Source organism: Olea europaea, chromosome 23 (genome assembly GCF_002742605.1).
Source record: "Olea europaea var. sylvestris chromosome 23, O_europaea_v1, whole genome shotgun sequence".
Lineage (NCBI taxonomy): Eukaryota > Viridiplantae > Streptophyta > Magnoliopsida > Lamiales > Oleaceae > Olea > Olea europaea.
Window position 1 is genome coordinate 9,319,830 of NC_036259.1, and position 9,055 is coordinate 9,328,884.

General features: G+C 32.7%; 1 long non-coding RNA gene across 1 annotated transcript in view; it reads left to right on the forward strand.

Moving 5' to 3' along the window:
• The window catches only part of LOC111372322, an 11,314-nt gene extending 6,310 nt beyond the window's left edge, over nt 1–5,004 (forward strand). Inside the window, exon 5 of the long non-coding RNA XR_002698743.1 lies at nt 4,868–5,004. This is a non-coding gene — a long non-coding RNA (uncharacterized LOC111372322). The remainder of the gene's footprint in view (nt 1–4,867) is intronic.
• The last annotated feature ends 4,051 nt before the right edge of the window (nt 5,005–9,055 follow it).

Sequence of the window (9,055 nt, forward strand, 5' to 3'; positions counted from 1 at the left end):
CAAAAAAAAAAAAAAAAAAAAAAAAAAAAAAAATCAGATATTCAATATGTTTTCATAAAAATTGATGAAATATAGTGTTGAAAATGAATTAGATGAAAGAAATACGTTTTGAAAAAGGGAGCCAGACAAAGATTGTTGTATATTGTTCAAAAATCAATCAATCAAGTGTGGAATGAAAAGTGGAACCAGAGGTCTAAATTTTGGCCTATGTGACCACATAAGCCAAAATCGCTTACGGACTGCATGGCCATTTGCAGAAATTGGAGGGTCTGCCGTTGAGAGTTCTATGTGGCTGCATAGGTTTAATCTATGCGGTTGCATAGAACGATTTTCTAGCCGTTAATGGCCATTGCTATTTGAATTTCTGGTGGCTTTTCACTTGATTTTGGCACCATTTCGTGTAGTCTTATTGAAGTCTATATAGGTGATTGACATTCATTACAAATTACATAGAAAAAACCAATTTGGTGATTACATTGTCATTCCACAAAAGATAAAAATCCTCTTATCATATTTATTTCCTTATGTTCTTGAGTTTTGGAAGATATTACTAGTGCTTACGTGTTATATTTTCTTTAAGGCTTGATAAATCCTACAAACCATTTGCCAAGATCCCTGTAAGCATCAAAGTCAATTTGGAAAGGGAAAATTTTGTATGAGGATAACGATTACGTGTTCGGGCCTTCTTCATCTTCGTTTTCTATTTTGGTTTTAGTCTTCGTTTGTTCTCTATTCTCTGTTTGTGAAGGCATATTTACAACATTCCCAAACAAAATTTTGCAATGCATAATGGAAGTAATATGGCTACGATCAAGTTATTGAATCAAGACCTCGTTCGCTTGGATCGCTTTGAGGGCACTATCTTCATGAGATGGCAAGACAAATTAAAATTCTTACTAACGGGGTTGAAGATATTCTACATATTAGATCCAGAATTGGTACCGCTACCAGAACAACAAATGGAGAAACAGATGCCATAAAAGCCGAAAGAGAAAAATCCCAAGAAGGTGAACTCATATGCCATGGCCATACTCTCAATGCTCTATTTGATGGGCTGTACGATCTATACACCAACACATCATCAGCAAAGGAAATCTGGAACACTTTGAAAAGTAAGAGCCTATTTGTCTCCCATTATGAGAGAAATTATAGAGTTTTGAATAGTATTTTTTGGAGAATGTGTGATTAAAATTTAAAGAAGCTTTATTTGTTTCTGTGTAGAATATTTTATTATGTGAATGTGTGGTGGAGAATGTTACTGCAGCAAACAATTTAATTTGTTAGACACTATAAGAAATTTATACTTTCCCTACAAATTTTTCGTTGAAAAATTGAGATTTGTAGGGAGAGTTTACTTTTTTCCCACAAAAAATGAGTTTTTATAGGGCTATAATTTGCTTCAAAATTTTCAATATTAGAGGATTTGTGCCCACAAAATTTATATTTTCTCCCAACAAAACATTTGGTGGGCAAGATATAATATTAGTAGGCTAATAATTAGAGGGAAAAAATTTCGGTTCCCCCCTCTTCCTTAATTTTAGCCCACACTTGAATTACCCACTTTTGACATCAAGTGAAAAGATAAATGAAAGAAAAAAAAAAAATCAGAATTGTTTCCTAAATTCATTAGAAATAAACCCACGTTAACTGGCCAGAATTGTTTCCCTAATTTTCCTCCTTGCTTCCAAAACCCTTTCCCCAAATAATTCCCTTCTCACTTTGCCACTTTAGTTTAATTGGCCAAACCTAATTCCAATTTTCTCACCCTCCAAATTTCTTGTGTGTGATATAATACTTTCTCCAGGATTTTGCAAGAAATTTTATTCAACTCGTCAAATTGCCACGATTGGCTGCAATCGATTTTGCAAGAGGGAATTATTCAGCCACAATTGGTTGTGATATAATTCTTTCACCAGGACATAATATTCATCTTGGGTCAAAAAAATTTCGACTGAATCGACTACACATTTTGAGCTCTTCAAGTTGTCTTCAAGGTATGCCAATCAATCCTACTGTTAATTTGTAAATTGTGTAGAAAATATAAGTACATAATCTTGAATTTTGAGATTATGTTTTCAATTTCTCGCTATGGAAAAGCAAATAAATATGGAGGCTGTTCTTCTGTATGAATTTTTAGATTACATTTTGAGATTTGGCATATTTAAAGTTTTGAAGTTGTCCTTTTTGGTTGGTTGTTGCGGTGAGATAGAGTGGGATTTTATCCCCAATTTTAGGGAGACGACGGGACCAGGAAATAAAGGGGAAGTGGCTGGAAGAGGGGTAATGGAATCTGCCGAACACAAGCTTTCCCATTGGTTCAATCAAAGACTAAGCACTTCTAATGGATTTCATTATACACGTGATTATTTTAATCAAAGGACGTCGGAATCTGCCGTAGATTGAGGAGTAATGGAATTTTTTTCAAGGCATGGAGATAACACAACATGGGAATATATGATTTTTCTTTGGTGGAGTGCAGTGAAATTTGCTTGCTTTGTGACTTTTGACATTATTTTTGAGATTTTAATTTATTTTTTCGATTTTTCGAAGAAGATGGTTTTTCTGAATTAGAGTGTGTATCATATAATCAAGAATTTAGTACATTTGGCACTTTGGCAATGGATTCCAATTCATCAATTTCTTTTGTATATGTTATTTCTATGGTTGGAAAAGCATTGTGCTTTAATATTGCAATGAGAATGATGATACTCTGATTGCAAATAATATATTCATGTAAAGAACAAGTGTTAGACTTATAATATATCATCATTAGAGCTAAATAATAGCTTATCTAACTTTATTTGGTTTGGAATTATTCTCTTCATTGGAGCATTGGATGATTTTGCAGAACTAGGAAGTCAGCTTTAGCTTCTTTGAAATGTGGAAACAAAAGTGCAGCCCTGAGATGTGCAAAAGAACTAAAGCTGACATCTCAGAGTCAAGATAAATGCGTAAACCTTTTGGACCAAGTTGAAGAAGTTCTCAGAGTTATCTTTGACGCAAAGTCCTGTAATAAGGTTGTTAATAATCCAATATTTCTTAGTTGCACTACTTTATTTATGAAAATTGCAATAGTTGGGAACTATTTGCGTCAGTGCTTGATGTAGGCTATAGTTGAGAAAGTTCTTTTAACCTTCCAGATGGATGATCGGAGTTTTTGACAGTTGGTCACTTCAAGGACATTCTTGAAACTGATAATTGTTTCTGTTTTCACTCACCTTATTACCTCCGATGTAGGTTTTTGAGGCTATCCAAATAAGTACACATGCATTGAAGGATAATCAGACAACTGTTGAAGAAGTTAGTCTGTGTCTTTAGCATCTTGATGAGAGCATTGATTCTGTGAAGCAAGTGGACAAAGTTTTAGGTAATTTCTGCTATCCTAATTTGAATTGTAGATTTCAAAGTTGGGGACATAAATTATTTGCATTAACGTTGATAACTAACCAAAATGATAAAGATGGGTAACAGGAATTACTTCATGCAACTTTACTATAATGGTTGGCTTTGTTACTGAATGAGATGATTGAGGAACCAGTAAATGTGAAATGTTCTGGTTCTTCATTTAACATAGGATCCATTATTTGTTTTTTAGTATGTTTGGCTAAGCCTAAAATAATGTTAACATACTTGAAAGTAACATCTTCACCAAATACATATGTAAGCTTAAAGGTTGTAACATGTTCTTTTTCACATGTTTGGACTTTTAAAAAGTCTTGTACTTTTCAAAAAGTACTTGGTACTTTTTTATGATTAGCCAAACATGCTCTATGTGGGAATGTATAGCACAATTGTGAGTAGCATCTAATCTCTGTTGGACTGAGAATTGACAACAATGGATGAATTCAAGGCTCCAAAAGGTGCTTTAAACTTGCCAAATGAGGAGTGACTATTTTAGCCCTTTACAATGTTCCCGGATACTATCCTTTGTAGTAATCTAGTTTGATAAATGTTGTTCTATCTAACACGTGTTTCCCAAAGTCGACACATTTGAGTTCGCTTATGCGGGAAAGAACAAGTGTGGACTTATTATGTAGCTAAAGCTCAACATGAAAGAAAGACTCAGAATTATAACTTTGTTTTCTTTATCGTGTTTTATACCAAGTTAGACACAAAAGAATATATTGCAAAGTTAGATCAATAGAGGCTAGAAAAATTAACATTATGTTAAGTAGTATGACAATTTTTGTATGATTTTGTTGTGGTTTTTTTGGAAGTGGACACTGGCATGGTCAAAATGTTTTAGAGAATCGATTATATCTCGTGCACAGTTATGTTATATCTCTTGCAAAATTTCATTTTATGACTTACTTTATATATCTTGTGAATTGTGTTTGTAGGATGAGATGCTTGTAAAAGAGTATGAATATCTTGTACAGAAGGCAAAGGAACACAAACTTCTCGAAGATATCCCTTTGGAGGAGATATCAGTAGATGATCCTGATGCTAGAATTAATATCATAATATTTGTTCTAGGTACGAAGCCTGGACGTCAAATTCATGGGTTGGGAGATGGTCACCTTAGAGACATTCGCACATCTTTTAATGTACATAATTTGGAGAAAGAGTTAGAAATAGAACGCGCTGTTTGAAAGGCAGCTAATGCAACTCTAGTGAAGATTGAGCAAAGGATGCAAAATAAGATGAAGGTTGTTCAGAAACAATTCAATTCTACATTGCAATTTTGGCATCATTCTATGCACTAGATAAGTGGTAAAGTTCCTGGCTTTGTTGTGCCCCAATTTACGCCATTATCAATAGAAAATAATGCTGATGAGGAAGATGATACTATTGAGGATGAAGAGAATAAATTTGGTGATGATAAATCGCATATCTAATTCATGAGGATGAAGAGTTATTTTGTTAGGTGCATATAATAATAGATATAGAGAGTGTTTGCTATACTCATTACTCTTTTTAAGTTTAGATTTAATCATACTTGGTGAATGAATTTTATTTGTGTTTTGATAAAATATTTTGGATTCAATGTTATATTGATTGACACTACAAGTTTTAATTAATTTATTATTGTTTTGTATCTTTATATTATTTTGAGTGAGTTAAAAATTTACTGTAATATAAATAACAAATAAAATATAAAAAATATAATTTAATTTCTCCTTACGAATTGTTTCATAATAGTCTACACATAAGATTTTTCCTACAAATTTTTTTTTATAGATAAACAAGGGTTTAGCCACAAAATAATTTGTTATCCTGTCATCACAAATTCTTAATTGTTGGGAAAAATGTATTTTAGCCTACAAATATTCTTTCCACACAAAAAAATACTTATAAAGAAAACACGATTTAGCCCACAACAAAATTTGTGGGGAATAGAGAAACATTTTCATGGGCAAATGTAACTTTAGCAGACGAATAATTTTGTCGGGGGAAACTTTACGCGATGAATTATATTTGTCTCCAAAGGGTTCGTAGGGAAAAACTTTAGCTCACAAATTTAAAAAATTTATCGCCTTTTACCTATCCCTTCGATGTTTGCCCCACAAATGTGCCTACAAATTTATTTCGTCTGTAAATATTTTTTCGCACAAATACGAAACTTTTCCTACAAAAAAAAGTTGTAGGGAAAACATAAAATTCTTGTAGTGAGAGGATGATAAATAGGGGTTAAGTACAAAGTTGGAGAAGAAAGTACTAAGAAATTTTTAATTTCAAAGTCGTTTGATTTCAAATTTCTTGATAATATTAATCTTTTGCCACAAATTCATGAATTGCAAGATTGTCAATAAGTTGAAGGCGGTCAAAATTGAAATTTCGGAAACTTTTCAAGTGGAAGCAACTATTGTAAAACTCCTTGGAACTTGGAAAATATATTAGAAGAAAATCATGTATAGTTTCGAAGATTATTCTTTGGAATAATTGCAGAAACATCTTCGAATAGAGGAAGAGTCTTAGGCAAGAGATAAGAACAATAATTCTTATGGGATACCATTTTGGGTATCAAAGTTGCTAAAGCTAGTGCGGGTTATAATTTAAGTCAATCACATTATATTGAAAATGTTATAAATAAGTTTAAGCATTTGAACATAAAAGAATATAGTACTGATATTGATCCAAATTCAAAACTTATGAAGAATGATGGCAGGGCAGTTGCTTAATTGGAGTACGCAAGTGTTATAGAGAGTTTAATATATGCATTTCAACACACAAGACCGGACATAACATTTGCAATTAGTAAATTTAGTAGGTTTCCTAGGAATCCGAGCAATGAACATTGCAAGATTGTTGGAAGAGTTCTTAGATACTTTAAGAAAACCAAGAACTTAGGTCTACAATATAATAGATTTTCGGCTATATTAGAAAGATTTACAGATGCTAGTTGGATATCTAGCATAGAAGAAAGCAAATCTACTTCGAGCTGGGTGTTTATCCTTGGAGGGCGAGCTGTTTTTTGGAAATTAAAGAAATAGACATGTATAGCGCTATTAGAAATCAAGAAGAAGCTGAGTGTCATAAGGATATACTATATAAGATACCTTTGGGATCGAAGAACGTATCTTCGATACCTATCATGTGTAATACTTAAGCCACATTAGCAAAATCATACAACAAAGTAGACAATAAGAAGTCTAGACATATGAGTCTAAGATATGACTACATAAGAAAATTAATCAAAAGTGGAATAATTTCCTTGAAATATGTTAACTCAATTGAGAATTTAGTGGATCTTTTAACTAAACCTCTAGAACGAGATTTAGTAACTTCTACTTCGAATAGGATATGATTGAAACTCTTAAACTAAAAGATCCACCAATGATGGCAACAATACCTGTTATTGCTTAACAAGTAATTTACGGGTTCGAAGGGTAATAACAAATATTTCGATATGTGAATAGTTTCAGCATTATAGATTTGTGACAACCCTATTCTAATTGAATAATGCTGGTTTTTACTAAAATGAGGGTTGAACTTTAAGTTCTTGATGAAGTTTAATACTATAAGTATCTCTATAAGTAATAAAGATACTGGAAGAATTTCACCTAAATGAATTTCGAGGTAGTGCCGCCTCAATAAAAAGTTAGAGTTTCTCTCTTAAAAGCTTGTAAAAAAGGATGAATGCAAGGCCATACTAGCACTAAGAGAGATTGATGAACTTGAGAATGCATGATACTTGTGTGTATGTTTTTATTGGCATTGTTATATAGAATAACCGATTCAAAGCTTCAACGCTACCTTTGATTCTGACTTTACCATTGATAACTGTATTTTTATACACTTATTCAGGTCCTTAAATGATGATATTTAGTAGTTTCTTTGATTAATTATGATCTAAATTGTTGCATTTGGTGTTGAATAGGTAAAATTCAATGATAGTACAAAAATTGGAAGAAACAAGAAGAAAACTTGGAAAATCGATGAAAATGGCAAGATTTAAAGCTTGGGGATCAAAATGTAAATACTCAAAAATTGTGTCGAACCTTTTGATGAAGATTCGAGAGTGTTAGGAGTCAATTGGATGAGGAAAGAAGTCAAATGAGTAAACTAGAGTTGAAGTATTCTCACAAATCGACTTTTAGTCGAAAAAATTACACTCTGAAGTTTTTGGCCTCAACTTGATACCTATTTTTTTGGTTAGAAAAAGTTTGAATTGGAGAAATTCTATTTCGAGAAGAATTGTAGCCCTTTGAGTTATTTTTTCAACGCATTTTGAATCACCTTAATCGGATATCGAGAGAGGAAGATATGACCAAAAATACTGAAAGCTGTCCGACGAGAAAAACATATAACTGTGCGGTCACATGGTTTTTTTAAACCATCCGGTTGCACACCACCATGCAGGAAGAATTCTAGGCATCCAAGTGCTGAACCATGTGGTTGCATGGTATAAAAATTCATTTGATTCCCAGGTTCCCTTATATGATCCAAACTCTGTTTCGCGAGGATTTTGGTGAGATCTTTGACCTAAATACGTACCATATAAATACCAGACAGTCCTAGAACGTTAAGAACTATCTCTTGTATACATTAAAATACATCAAACACATTGGGATTTTGAGAGAGATTGAGAAAGAATTCAAAGGTTTTGACACAGTACAAAAAGAATTTCTACTCATCGGAAGGACGATACATACAACCGGAGATTTGAAGGCCGAATTCAAGGGAGCAAAATATCAAGTAATCCAAGTTTTGAAGAATCAATTGGAAGAAGGAAAAGATCCTGGTGTAAGATCGATTTCTTATTCTACATTCATATACAAAGCCGAGTGATGTCTTCCATAAAATTATTTTGTTTTTCTTCCATTAATATAAGTAGCTAAATCTAGTTTAGGGCGAACACAGTAACCAATTTGGGAATCCTTATTTCTTTTATTTGAGATTCTTGTTCTTTATATTTTATGTTTTGATTTTTGTTATGAATTTAATACATTTAATTACTTGATCACTAATTAAATGATTTTGTAAATCTTTTACGAATCGATGGTGGGTTTAAGATTTAGACCATATAGTAAAATTCAATAAATTGATATAACGTGTAGAGATACCTATATTAATTGTTGCGATCATAAAGGAATTCTTAGAACTATTATTTTATTTGAATAATGTTGATTCGCATGAGATATGAAATTGAGTTATTTAANACATATTCCTATCCCTATTCAGCCAATTGGACAAGTGACTGCAAGAGTAGCAACACAACAAGAATAGCAACATAAGTGAGGAGCTATAAATGAAGGAGATTTGCCCTCTCAATATTCCTGACACCTATAGCAGCACCCATGCACTCCAGTATTGTGTATCCGGATTTTGGGATGAATAATTTTCATATTAGGCTAGAATGTATTGATTTGATGAGCAACACTCTCCAACTCTACGGATTACCTCATGAAAATTCGAACACCCATATCTTCATATTTCTTAGGAACTGTTAGAACTTCCATGCTTTGAGAGTTAATGAAGATGCTATTAAATTCTGATTATTCTCATTTACACTGAGAGATGCTGCATTGGAGTGGTTGGATGCGGAGCCTCACGAGAGTATTATTAGATGGGAAGAATTGTCCATAAAATTTTGTAACAAATTCTTCCCATC